Genomic DNA, 15,259 nt, shown 5'->3' with positions numbered 1-15,259 from the left:
AACCAACAAGGATCTGCTGTAGAGCACAGGGAACTCTGCCCAGTATTCTGTAACAACCTAAATGGGAAAAGAATTTGAAAAAGAATAGATACATGTATATGTATACCTGAATCACTTTGCTCTTCACCTGAAACAAATACAACATTGTTAATCGACTATACTCCAGTATAAAATAAAAAGTTAAAAAAAAAGAAAAAGAAGTGAAGCTGTTGTCAACTGCAGTCAAGAAAGGTTGAAAATTTTACACCACTCTACTGAAAGATCACAGTACACGTGGGAATACAAAGGGTCCTAAAATTCCTCCCATTGATCCAGCTAACACTGTGTGAGGCCCATGCTGAGCTCTTAAATGGTCTTACATGATTCTCAGAACAAGCCAGTGCCACAGGTGATGATTACCTCCAGTTAGAGATCAGGAAATTGAGGCTTAGAGAAGTCAAGCAAGTTGCCCAGGTCCCAAGGTCATTATATTGATGTGAAATCATCTTTCCCTCTGAACCCCAATTAACTGAAAAGCAAGCACACTTTGGAAAATGTTGCCCAGAACAGATTGGTTTTCTACGCCCAAAGCCACTCACTTCTCTTTCTCTGTGCTGACTCCTAACTCCAAATAGGTGGCAGTGCTTCTGTTTTTGCTTCTTTGTTTTGGTGGCAGCATGATGCGGGCATGCACTAACGACCAACTCAAACCTTAAACCCCTAACCCCTCAAAAAGTGATATAAATGTCAGCTTGCTTTTCCCGCTCTCTAGTAACACCTCTAGGCTCAGACTCTTTCTGACTAATTTTATAGAGGCTCACCACTTTGGATGCACCCATGTTTAGCAATTAGAATAAAAGATACATTAAACTGGCCTACACTTGCATTTTTTTTTAGCAAACTACACACATTAAAAAGAATTGCCCCTGCTGGAAATGACCAGACCCTGTGTTCAAAGAGGAAAATTAATGAATTCTTTCTTTATAGGCAAAGTATAGTAAGGCCAAGCAAGACTACCCAAATTTACACTTTCATCTGCAGCTGAGTAATTAGATAACAATAAACTCTGTCCTAAGTCACCACTCTAAAGCCCAGCTGAAGCTACCAGCCGGCAAATGAGTCTATTCTAGAGGAAAGGGTGGATGTGTGTGCACGTACTAATACACAATAGAAAATAAAACCCCAATGGAAAATGAAAAATGCTAATGACTCAGAAAAGCAGCTAAGAGCCTTATGATGAAACGGGACATAAGGAAAAATGTAGTTTTCTCTAAATTGTTGTCAAAATCAGACAGCAGCTGCTCAGCAAATGGTAAAACTTGGGTATAGAGAAAACGATGTGATACTAGGCTTTTAATCTCTATCCTCTTTTTTGTTCAGAATGTATCAAAATAAGACTTTGTCTTAGATTATAGGAGAGTAGCTTTTCGAAGCTTTCGGAAAAGTATTAAAACTTGACTGTCACACAGCTCATTAAATGGGAAACTCTTACCTCTAGACAACAGAATAACTTTTCAAATTGGAACCTGTTATTTTTATTAAGGAACCATGGTCTTACATTTTCAATCTAAAGTAAAAAAAATGTGTCCTATATGATAAAAAAGAATTTTGTATTTTTCTGGAAGTAGTTTTTTCACTGTAATTATACAGAATTAAAAGTACTTACTGTTTGCGTAATTGTGAATTTTACCAAAAAAAATTGAGTCAAACTGTAGGCTGACATCTTGAAATATGTATTATACACAAATTGCAAGTGGAGTAACAGGTACTTTTGTATTTATTGAGCTATGGTCTTTTGTATTGGGGGCAGGAAATGTATTTGTGTGTCAAAAAAAAAAAAGTGCCACGCACACTGTCAGCTCTGTAGATATAATAAATACTGAGCATGTTTACACCAAAGTTTCATTTGTATTTCACATTTTTGGGTTTCCTAAAATTTCTCAATTTACCCACTTTATATTTGATACCTTGACTAAATCAACATTTGGTCCTAGTTTGGAAGTTCGGGTGTTTTAGTTATTGATAGAATTAATTCCATTTGTAGGTCATTAATTTATTTTGGTTCTTCCTTTCATTCTCTGACTTCAAGGCTTGTTTAAGCCTCTTTCCTCACCCAGGTGAACACACATGTTTCTTGGCCTTGGTGGTTATAGTACTTGTTGACCATTTTACCTATTGCCATCAATTTATGCCGGGTGGTTTCTTGGGTTTATCCAGTGAAAGTACAATACTCTAGTCCCTCAATAGATTCCTGAAAAACCCAAACTTAGAGGATAGGGAAGTTTAAGACATTGGAGTTCAGGAGACTGATGTTGGAAGTGAATTCAGGAAAACCCTCTACACACTTATGTCAACTAAAAAGGCAAAACAGGGCTTCCCTGGTGGCGCAGTGGTTGGGAGTCCGCCTGCCGATGCAGGGGACGCGGGTTCGTGCCCCGGTCCGGGAAGATCCCACATGCCGCGGAGCGGCTAGGCTCGTGAGCCATGGCCGCTGGGCCTGCGCGTCCGGAGCCTGTGCTCCGCAACGGGAGAGGCCACAGCAGTGAGAGGCCCGCGTACCGCAAAAAAATAAATAAATAAATAAATAATTCTCTCCTCAAGACACTGGAATTGCTTGGATATGTCCCATGACAGATGTCCATTCTGTTGGGCCTCAAGCAAAATTTGCAGGGCATTAGAAAGTTAACGACAAGAAATGAGCTTCGATTCTGAAAAGATGGAGCCCAATCGATTAATGATAATTACAGGTGGTCTTGCAGCCAGCAAGGACATTAATAAGAAAAAAGAAACCTCAAACCAGGACCTCAGAATCAAAGACTTAGGATATGTTCAGCTTAAAGTCCTATAACTGTAGTCACTGACCCAGCCAACCAATATTTTATATCATTTTAGGCTAGTTCTGAGAGCTTAGAGTCTATATCATATCAGGACACTGAAATAAAGAGGAAGCTTATCATAAAACCCAACACTTAGAATGTCAGGCATTCTTCTGAGCATTTTACACATTAGCTTATTTAAGTTATTTAATCCTCATGACAAATCTCTCTGATCCCATTTTACCTGTAAGGCCATTGCTACATCCAATTACACAAATAGTATGTGAAGGAACCAGCATTCAGCCCCGGCTGTCCAGCTCCAGTGCCCAGGCTTTTAATCAGGATACTTCGCTTCTCTAGCTTTTGCCAGATACCGGTCATCTGAGACTTCCTGGCTTTCACTGGTAATTTGAGTAAGTGGTGCTGTGCTAGACCTTTCTTATTTCTTCCAGATCCACCTCACCTTGCTTTACGCCTCTGCAGACTCCCCTGCTGCCCTGGTCCAGCCTGGGCTCACCAGGAGAGGTACCAGCAGGTGACCCAAGGGCAGTAGAAGAAGGTAAGGAACCATCCCGCAGCCAACCTCCTTGCCAGGTCACTGCCCACTGGCTGCATCTTCCTCTGTGTCTTCATGTCTAAGGGTGGTAATGCTTCATGTGTTTATCAGTCCCCAAGCCTGATAAACCTCCACTCCTTGTTTCTTCCCTTCTCTTCTGCCCCCACTTTGTAAAGAGTCCCTTTAGTAAACCCTTCTCATCAGGTTCCTGCAGAAACCTGGACAGTTACAGGTGCCTTTCAATCAGCATGCCAGCTGCTGATTTCCCTTTCTACTTATGGAGGCATTGCACCAAAGATTCAAACTTGTGTTCACCAAAGGGTCGCTGGACTGTCAGAGTCATTTGGGTCCCTGGAGGCATAATGCCTTGCCCTGTATAAGGTGTTTCCATTTGTTCACTTATTCATTTATTCATTCAAAAATATTCACTGAGCACTTACTATGTGCTAGGCATTGTGACAGGTGCTGGAGATGCAGCCGTAAACAGGATAGACTGGGGCCCTACTCTCATGAAGCTGACAATTTAGTGGGAAGAAACAAAAAATAATCAAGCCCACCTAATAACTGTGATAACTGCTCTGAAGACAATAAATCAGTATAGTGGTAGAGAGAACACCTGCTGGGTGAAGGGATGCTACTTTCAATAGGCTGGTTAGAGAAGCCTCTTTGAATCCTACCTGATGGGAGGGACCTAGATGTGAGAAGAACTGGAGAGAGAGCATTTCAAGCAAAAGGGTTTGCAAGTACAAAGACCAGGGAGGAATGACGCTTTCAAGGAAAGGAAAGAAAGCGATGGTAAGGAATGAAGTGGGAGAAGTGGAGCAGAGCAAACTCACCCAGGGTTTTCTAATTCTATAGTAACTATCGAGTCTATAAGAAAAGTCTGAGGTTCGCCTGCCACCAGGTTTTTGTTTTGTTTTATTTCTTTCTGGCTGCGTTGGGTCTTTGTTGCTGCACGCAGGCTTTCTCTAGTTGTGGTGCGCAGGCTTCTCATTGCGGTGGCTTCTCTTGTTGCAGAGCACAGGGTCTAGGCGCGCGGGCTTCAGTAGTTGTGACATGTGGGCTCAGAAGTTGTGGCACGCAGGCTCAGTAGTTGTGGCACACGGGCTCAGTAATTGTCGCTCACAGCCTCTAGAGCGCAGGCTCAGTAGTTGTGGTGCACGGGCTTAGTTGCTCTGTGGCATGTGAGATCTTCCCAGACCAGGGATTGAGCCCATGTCCCTTGCATTGGCAGGTGGATTCTTAACTGCTGTGCCACCAGTGAAGTCCTGCCATCAATTTTACACAGGAGGTTACTGGAAGAAACCCCCCTCGGACGAACCCAGTTAAGAGGAGTGATCCAAGGGCAGGAAGAATCAGTGCTTTTTACAAAGGCAGCAAAGATATTGTTTCTAGCTTCTTATAGACCGGACTGATGATGCAGATTTGGAGGACAAGAGCAATGGTTTCCCCCAAGAGTATCACTCTATGGTCCTGAGAGTTTAATATAGGGCTTTGGGCATTTGGGAGGCAGAGAAAACCCTACAACTCATATGTTTCTCATCTTTTTAAAAAAAATTTGGATCTAAGAAAAGTTGGAATCCAAATTTGAGAGAAGATGCGTCCTGAGAGAGATTTTTTCTGTGTCTAGTGCTATATCCAAATCTGCAACGCCTTTCTGATTAGATGTTTCAGCTGTGAATTCACTTCTCCTGTCCCCAGACTCAGTATCCAAGATGCAGAGATGCGGAAATGCAGTGACTTCCAGCTGACCAGGAAGAGGGGAGATTTCAGGCTATAACTCTGGTCAAGAGAAATAAAGATGTTGCAAAAACTGAAAATGGTTGACCAAATCTTAATGAGCTCAGAAACTGGAAACAGTGATTTGAAAGCAAAAGCAAGTGGTCAAGGGCTAAAAGGGCCTGTGAGATTTCTGTTACAGGCATTGATTTTTATTCATTTACTGACATCTTTAGGGGGTGGAGAGGGCTTGTTCTAGTGGTCACATGTATGGTACCTCTGGGCAATGGACAAGCCGCAGATGATTGGGGTAACTTTTTAGATGTTTGGGATATTTTGAGAGTTATTTCTCAAGGGTCCTCTCCAAACCACATAGGTATGTATCTTAGCTGTCTCCAGTATGATGACCTACCAGTGCTGTTAAATCTCAACTCGGTCCTAATAGGACCTCCAGTTTCCTTTCTTTTGCCAAGACTTTCTCTGAGAAATCTTTTTTCCTCTCTGCCCTTTGCTTCACTTCCATTTCCTATTCACAAATTTTCATTCCTCTTTTTCAATTCATCCCCAAAGTGTGATGAACAACGGCCAATACTGTTAAAGAAAGGGCATAATTTAAGGAAGACACACATCCTGGAATTTTGTATAGGAAAACCCACTCCTGTGAGGAAGGTAATTTTTAGCTCCTTATAAATTATAAGGTCAAACTTCCTCTAACAGACCTTCTTCCGCATTAATTCCGTGTTTAAGGATTCCTCAGTTTTGTGTAGACTTGCCGTCCCATCTAAGTTGCCCTCTTCAGTGTACTTAAGTGCCAGAGGTTTCTTAATAACTTGTTGACACTTGATGTCTGTGATATTGTGCACATCAGTTTCAATGGGGCCATTTGCTTGGGCCTAATGCAGTGACTCGCAAGGCAAGCTCCCCTGGGGTTGAGGCAGGAGAGCCTCTCTAGACATTGTTCTTAATGAACAGGCTATCAATCACTTCCTTCCCATTCAGAGGTTTGTCACTCTTCATTACTCAGCTCTTCAGACCTTTCTCGCTATTTTTCCCTTGCTCTTCATCACATCACATGCCTGTCATGCCTGCCCAACTAGGTGATCTGCTTTTTGTTCTTAGCAGGTAGTGGAGCTTAGTAGATTTGGTGAACCTGTATTTCACTGCTTATATAATCTTTCTGGAAGGAAGGAGAGAGGAATCTAAATACCAAAATTGGATCTTGGCTAAAAACTTATTTAAATGAATTTTTGGAATGTTGTTTATAAGTACAAACATAACTGAAAAGGGCTTGATAACCTTTGAATTACTTTGTTGAAAATTGCTCACTCTGAAGGTTTGATCCCTTTATTCATCGTTGAAGTAGACCTAAGAGATTATAAATGCAAACAGCAAAGATGTCATTTTGAACTATTCGGAACTATTTTTATCAGAATGGTTTGACAGCAGAAACTGGGGCCTAAGCTACGTTATAAACCTACCATGATTGGGAACAGTAGATAAATATTTTCTTTTCTTTATATATTCAGCCAAAATGAATTTTCACATGTGGAGTTTATTTACATAGCAAGAACGAAGACCAGGTCATTAATCTCATTTCACATAAGTCACTGGACAGGAACATGCAACCCTGATTAATTTAGTTTCTTTTTAGCTCCAAGCTAAACACTTCAAAACAGCGTAGTTTTAATGAAAAAATGGAATATTCCTCAAGTGTTATCAGACAAGCAGGAAATCTAATAAAATAAACCCATATCTGCTTTGAAGAGATGTCAGGTAAGTGGATATTTTGCAGGTTCTGAGCAGTTTCTATTCATGGTAACTTGAGAACATCTACTGAGAGAATCTAGTTTCCAAAATAAGTTAATCCCCGTATTTTGAAGAGGAGTTTTAGAATGTAGAATTAAAGTAATAACAATAAAAATAGAAAGAACTTGTTGGAAATCACAGGATGCTAATTGTGATGTGGGAAACTGGCCGTACCTTACGAGAAGTTGGGCAATTTGAGGGATAGGCAACAAAAAGAATACAGTATTGTTTCTTCAAGGAGGAGATATCCCTTTCAAACACATTGGACTGTTAATATAAGCTCACAGATTTGCCATGTTATGCCGGTGTGTATTTCTCAAAGGCAAATAAGCAAGCAAACAAGCAAAAACTATAGATAGCTACACCTCAATTCATATGTATATGTATATATATATAAAACAAATAAACTGACAGATATTTCTCCAGCAAAGGTGGGTTTATTTGGGATCAGCAAGAATTGCAATTCAGGGTCTGCAACCATGGTGAGCCACTTGCAAGTCCCCTTATGGCAAGGGAAAAAGAAGACCTTTATAGAGGGAAAGGAAGGTGGGAGGGCTGGAATAAACAAAGAGTCTACGGCTTTTCACTGGCTGAGTCCTTGCCAGGAAAGAAGAGGAGTCTTTCTCCTTCCTTTTGGGCTCTGCCATCTTCACAGGGTGTGAGAGCGCCCCCTGCTGGTCTCCAGACTCTATTTCATGAGGTTTCTGTTTGTTTGTTTGTTTATGAAATAGTTCACACATAGATCATTTTCAGCAGAAACACAAAGCCCCACAGGTTAAATTCAAGATAGGGTGAGTAAACAGAAGAAAACTAATCTGGGATCACTGAAAAATTTTGTAGCACTAAAATGGAACAAAACTGTGAGAGCTCCGAGATAAACATAACCCCAAATTAGATTTGCTGCAAGAAGATTTTAAAAAAGAGATAAAATCTATTCTCAAAGAGATAAAAAAGGACAGGACATCTATTAAAGAAGGACAGTCCAGAATAAAATACAAAACAAAATGAAATCTGCAATAGACCAAATAAAATCACTGTTGGAAGCAGACAAGAGCTCGTTATTATGGGAAGCTGCTATGTGATGGAGTGGAGAGAGTGTGAGATTTGGAGTCTGAGGATCTGGGATTAAAACTGCTTTGGTTATTTATACACTATGTGATCATGAGAAAATCACTCACCCTCTCTGAGCAAAAGTTTCTTCATATGTAAAATGAGGTTAATGGTACATTCTAGGCTAGTCAGAAACATCCCATTTACAACCCTGGGGAATATAATGTAAACGGTGCCCCTGGAGTTACATATCACAGCATGCTAAATGTCTGCAATAAAATAATGTCACTGCATCTATTCCTAGCACATGGTAGGTAGTTCATACTTGTTAATTTTACCTAAAATCATAGCAAAGCAGACCTCATGACAAAATGCTGAATCAGCAAGGTAGACAATGAAAGTGACAACTATATCCTGGTCACCAAAGGTATAAATGTTAATATTAAAACATCTGCAAAAAGATGAAAATCAGGGATAATAGATCTAACCTACAAATGACAGCATTTTCCAAAGAAGAACACAGGATGAATGCATGTGGACACTGGTATTTAAAACATGTAAATTAAGAAGAAGTTCCAAACATAAGTAAAATAGTAATTAAGCTTAGAAATAGGCATCACCATGCCTCAGGTTTTAAAAAATAATTGGCTACATGTAAAAATAATTTTGCAGGGACTTCCCTGGCAGTCCAGCAGTTAAGAATCCGTGCTTCCACTGCAGGGGGCACAGGTTCGATCCCTGGTTGGGGAACTAAGATCCCACATGCCACACAGTGCAGCCAAAAGAAAAAGAAAAAAAACTGTAAAAAAAATAATAGTAATTTTGCAAACATACAGTTTGAAAAGTGTTATACTAAAGGGATAGAAAATAAAAATTCAGAGAAATATTTTTCCCCTCTGGATGAACCCAGGCCAGGACAAAAGAGTTACATCTGAAGAAATCTCGCTTATAAAGAGTCAAAAAGAATGAATCAAGGTGTTGCTTGTGTGGAAAGTCACCAAAATGACATTCCCAGATATGCAAATATATTAACCTTTTCAGGTGAAGACATACTCCAGAACACTAGATACGAAGATAAATTTTTGAATAGAGATGACACCATTAAAAAACTTAAAATTAGTGCTGATATATGTTAAATTTAATGGAAAAACGGGGCATATGAAGAATATTCCAAAGGATTAAAAAATATCCAGGACCCTGGGATTCCAGGAAGATAACGACCTTCTTTTCCAGCATCAATTTCAATCATTCTGCCCCATTTGAGCCAAATCGCTGTTGGTGCTGACAGGAAACCAAATCCAAGTAAGGCCGTGGGCTCCGTGAAAGACATAAGGTGAGGTTAAGCCCCTGGGACTGGGTCAGCACCGGGAGACCAGCACCAGGAAGCCCAGGCTGAGGATCACAGCCAGGCTGTTAGGAATCTCAGGTGGAAAGGAGTGGGCCTGTGGAGACTTCCTGTCCCTGAGGATACCAAGAAGAAGCTGGAATAATGGTCGGGCGCTCCTTGGCCTGGAGCCTGGGAGGGAAGAAAGAGACCAGAAAGCAGGGAGGCTTCCTCCAGGTGTCTTGGTTAAGAGACTGGCAGCCTGTCTGCTTCTGCACAGTTGGACCAGGTGGAGACAGATGTATGCCCCCCCACCGGAGGAATTCCCAGAGAGCTGGCAAAGAAAAATAACATCACACAGGGCCCAGCAACTAGAAGGAGAAATATATCAGTCAGGACAGAATGCTCAACAGCAAAGGAGGCACATGACAAAATGAATAAAACAATAATAGGCACACGTAAGGATACTTGAGAGTGCAAGGAATAGTTTCTGGAGTTACCGAAAAACCACATGTTTTTCAACTAAATATTTTCGTAGGAGAACTGAAAGAGAGGCTAATAGTTGTGATACTTGAATTACAGGCATGGACAATCAATGCAAGAAATATCTCAAGCCACAGTTTAAAATATAAGAAGATGGTGTATTGATTTCCTATTGCTGCTCTAACAAATTACCACTTACCCAGTGGCTTAAAACAACGAATTCATTACCTTGCAGTTCCAGACATCACAAGCCTACACTAGGTCTTTGGCGCTGCTTTTCTTCAGGAGGCTCTGGGGGGTGGGTTTCCTTCCTTTTCCAGATTCTCGAGTCACGTGCACTCCTTGGCTTGTGGTCCCTTGCTCTCTCTTCAAAGTCAGTGGCCGAGCACCCTCTCTCCGCACTGACATCCTGCTTCCATGTAAAAAGGAAAAGCCCTATAAAAGGACCCTTGTGGTTACCTTGGCCCACCAGGAACATCCAGGACAATCTCCTGATGTTGAGATCCTTCATTATATCTGCGAGGTAACATATCCACAGGTTCCAGGGATTAAGAGGTGGACATCTTTGAGGAGAGGCATTGTCCAGATTACCCCAAGTAGAATGAAGGAAAAAATAAGAGTTGGATGATAGAGCCAGGATACGTAACATGAAAATCACAGTCATTTCCAGTAAGAGAAAAAACAACACATGGCGCATAAACATTTGCTTAAACGTGTACTAGGAAAAGAATTACCTAAAGTGAAGAAATCTTGAACCTGCAGCTTTAAATGACTTCATGAGTTCAGGCAGGATTTGTGGGAAAAGAGACGTCTAGGCATTCTCTGGTATCATTTTCAAGCTCTTAGGACAAAGGGAAAAAAATCAAACCTTTAAATAAAATAGCAAGTTATTTAGATAAAAGAAGACTCATGTTAATATTGGACTTCTCATATATATAACACTGGTAGTAGAAAAACGCAGTGGAATAAATCTAGACTCTGAGAGTCCACACCTTTCCTGTCACCAATGTTGCTGATGAAAATTTAATGATAAACTGAGACTTAGTTTTCCCAGATAAACTATGGGAGAATAATGGGAGAAAAGTATTGCAATCCAAGAATCCTATACCCAGCCCAAAATTATTCACCAGCAAGCCAGACAGATACTTATATATATGCAAAAATTTAGAGAGCATATCACATACCCCAACTGAGAGAAATACTCTAGAAAGGGCTTTATTCAAACTAAAAAATGGAGAAAAACAGAGCCCTCAAAATGGGTGTCCCTGAGGGAGAAAGAAATAACAGAGAACATGGATAAGTCTGATGGCTTTATCTCTTAGACCTTCTGAAAAAATGTTTTTATTTTTATTTATTTATTTATTAAAATTTGAACAGCACTTTTTTTTTAATTTATTATTTTTGGCTGTGTTGGGTCTTTGTTGCTGCACGTGGGCTTTCTCTAGTTGCGGCGAGCAGAGGCTACTCTTCATTGTGGTGTGCGGGCTTCTCATTGCAGTGGCTTCCCTTGTTGTGGAGCACGGGCTCTAGGCACATGGGCTTCAGTAATTGTAACACAGGGGCTCAGTAGTTGTGGCTTGCAGGCTCTAGGGCACAGACTCAGTAGTTGTGGTGCATGGGCTTAGTTACTCCGTGGCATGTAGGATCTTCCCAGACCAGGGCTCGAACCCGTGTCCCTTGTGTTGGCAGGCAGGTTTTTAACCACTGTGCCACCAGGGAAGCCTAAAAATGCTTTTAAATATGTCATGTTAAAACAAAGTCATTTCTGAAAAGGGAATTCAATGGAAATTTTAATTATGATGTAGAACTAAAATACTAAATTAGTTCAGCAAAACCTAAGAATTCATACAGTGGAAAGGACACAGGAAAGTAAAAATTTTCTAGATGTCTCATGTAGTTGGGAGTGAGGTAGACAGACAAGAAAGGAGGAAAGTTAAGATGTTGTAAAGGTCTCATATAATAAGAGTTGGGAGCAGGGAGAGATAGAACAAATGGGTGGGAAAATAGAACATCTTTTTAAAAAATTTTTATTCAAGTATATTTGATTTACAATGTTGCAGGTGTACAGCAAAGTGATTCAGATATATATATATATTTGATATATATATACACATATATATTATATATATATACACACATATATATATGCTTTTTCAGATTCTTTTCCATTATAGGTTATTACAAGATATTGAAGATAGTTCTCTGTGCTATACTGTAGGTCCTTGCTGTTTATTTTATATATAGTAGTTTGTATCTGCTAACCCAAACTTCTAATTTACATCCCCATCCTTTCCCCTTTGGTAACCATAAAGTTATTGTCTATGTCTGTGAGTCTCTTTCTGTTTTGTAAATAAGTTCATTTGTATCATATTTTAGATTCCACATATAAGCAATGTCATATGGTATTTGTCTTTCTCTTCCTTGCTTACTTCACTTAGTCTGATAATCTCTAGGTCCATCCATGTTGCTACAAATTGCATTATTTCATTCTTTTTATTTTCTTCTTTTATCTTTAAAAAAAAAAACAAGTTCCTTTTAGTTTCATTGATCTTTTCTTTGTCTCTGTTTCATTTATTTCTGCTCTGATCTGTATGATTTCTTTCCTTCTATTAACTTTGGGTTTCATTTATTCTTCTTTCTCTAGTTGCTTTAGGTGTAAGGCTAGGTTGTTTGAGATTTTTCTTGTTTCCTGAAGTAAGATTGTATGGCTATAAAATTCCTTCTTAGAACTGCTTTTGCTGCATCCCATAGGTTTTGGATTGTCCTGTTTCCATTTTCATTTATTGCTAGGTATTTTTTGATTTCCTCTTTGATTATTTCAGAGATCCATTGGTTGCTTAGTAGCATACTATTTCGCCTCCACATGTTTGTGTTTTTTGCAGTTTTTTTCTTATACTTGATTTTTAGTCTCATAGTGTTACGGTCAGAAAAGATGCTTGATATGATTTCAGTTTTCTTGAATTTACTGAGGCTCACTTTGTAGCCCAGCATATGATCTATCCTGGAGAATGTTCCATGTGCACTTGAAAAGAATGTGTATTCTGCTGTTTTCAGATGGAATGCTCTCTATATATATTAATTAAGTCCATTTGGTCTAATGTGTCACTTAAGACCTGTGTTTCCTTATTTATTTTCTGAATGGATGATCTGTCCATTGACGTAAGTGGGGTGTTAAAGTCCCCCACTATAATTGTGTTACTGTCGATTTCTCCTTTTATGGATGTTAGCATTTGCCTTATGTATTGAGGTGCTCCTATGTTGGGTGCATATATATTTACAGTTGTTGTATCTTCTTGGATTGATCCCATGATCAATATGTAGCTTCCTTCTTTGTCTTTTGTAACAGTCTTTATTTTAAAGTCTATTTTTTCTGATATGAGTATTGCTACTCCGGTTTTCTTTTGATTTCCATTTGCATGGAATATCTTTTTCCATCCTCTCACATCAGTCTGTATGTGTCTCTAGATCTGAAGTGGGTCTCTTGTAGGCAGCATGTATACAGGTCTTGTTTTTTAATCCATTCAACTGGTCTGTGCTTGGAGAATTTAGTCCATTTACGTTTAAGGTAATTATCCACATGTCTGTTCTTTTTTTTTTTTTTTTTTTTTTTTTTTTTGCGGTACGCGGGCCTCTCACTGCTGCGGCCTCTCCTGTTGTGGAGCACAGGCTCCGGACGCGCAGGTTCGGTGGCCATGGCTCACGGGCCCAGCCGCTCCGCAGCATGTGGGATCTTCCCGGACCAGGGCACGAACCCGTGTCCCCTGCATCGGCAGGCGGACTCTCAACCACTGCACCACCAGGGAAGCCCCATATGTCTGTTCTTATTGCCATTTTGTTAATTGTTTTGGATTCGTTTTTGTAGGTCTTTTTTTTCCTTTTCTTCTTTTGTTCTCTTCTCTTGTGACTATCTGTAGTGTTATGTTTGGATTCCTTTTTCTTTTTGTGTATATACCTAATATAGATTTTTGGTTTCAGTTGACTATGAGTTTTTTGTATAGCAGTCTATACATATACATAATTATTTTAAGAGGCTGATCTATTAATTCTTAATTTTATTTAATTATTTATTTATTTATGGCTGTGCCACGTGGCATGTGGGATCTTATTTTCCTGACCAGGGATTGAACCTGGGCCCTCAGCAATGAAAGCGCAGAGTCCTAAGCACTGGACTGCCAGGGAATTACCCTGATCTCTTAATTTTAAATGCATTTTAGATATCCTGCATTTGTACTCTCTTCCCCTCATGATATCATATTTTACATCTTATTGTTTTGTGTATCCCTTAATTGCTTATTGTAGATACAGATGATTTTACTACTTTCATCTTTTATCCTCTCTACTAGTTTTGTGTATGGATGATTTCCTACCTTTATTGTGTGTTTGCCTTTACTGGTGAGCTTTTCCATTTCATAATTTTTAAATTTCTAGTTGTGGCCTTTTCTTTTTTGTCCAGAGATATTCCTTTAGCACTTGGTGTAAAGCTGGTTGGTGGTGCTGAATTCTTTTAGCTTTTGTTTGTCTCTAAAGCTTTTGATTTCTCCATTAAATCTGAACAAGAGTCTTGCTGGGTAGAGTATTCTTGGTTGTAGTTTTTTCTCTTTCAGCACTTTAAATATATCATGCCACTCCCTTCCGGCCTACAGAGTTTCTGCTGAAAAAATAGTTGATAGCCTTATGGTAGTTCCAGAAAATAGCCAGCCTTATGGGAGTTCCTTTGTACATTATTTTTTGCTCTTCACTAGCTGCTTTTAGTATTCTCTTGTATTTAAATTTTGTCATTTTGATTACAATGTATCCTGGTGTGTTCTTCTTTGGGCTAATCCTGTATGGGACTCTGCCTTTCCTGGACTTGTGTGATGGTTTTCTTTCCCAGGCTTTGGGAGTTTTCAGCTATTAACCCTGCAAATATTTTCTCAGGCCCTTTCTCTTTCTTTTCTCCTTTTGGGACCCCTATAATGCAAATATTAGTGCCATAGATGTTGTCCCAGAGGTCTCTTAAACTGTCCTCATTTCTTTTTATTTATTTATTTTTTCTGTTTAGCAGGAGTGATTTCCACTACTCTGTCTTCCAGCTCACTGATCTGTTCTTCTGCCTCAATTTGTCTACTATTGATTCCTTCTAGTGTATTTTTCTCTTTGGTTATTACATTCTTCATTTCTATTTGTTTGTTCTTTATATTTTCTAACTCTTTATTTAAAACATCTAACTTCTTGCTCTGTGCATCCATCCTCCACCTTTGAACATCTTTACAAAAATTGCCCCGAACTCTTTCACAGTTAGATGGCTGGAGTATCTCCACATCACTTAGTTTGTTTCTCAGGTTTTATCTGGTTCCTTTTTCTGTAACATATTCCTCTGCTGCCTCATTTAGTCTAAGTTTTGAAGGGTTGGGTTTTTTTTGGTTTTGGGGTTTTTTTTTTTTTGGTACTTGTATGTATGTGGTAGGTTAGTTGTGTTCCTGACTTTTGGAGAAGTGACTGTCTGTAGGAGGCATCCTGTTGTCCTGGCAGTGAACTCCCCTCTCA

This window comes from Delphinus delphis, chromosome 14 (genome assembly GCF_949987515.2).
Source record: "Delphinus delphis chromosome 14, mDelDel1.2, whole genome shotgun sequence".
Lineage (NCBI taxonomy): Eukaryota > Metazoa > Chordata > Mammalia > Artiodactyla > Delphinidae > Delphinus > Delphinus delphis.
This window is presented reverse-complemented; position numbering follows the sequence as displayed.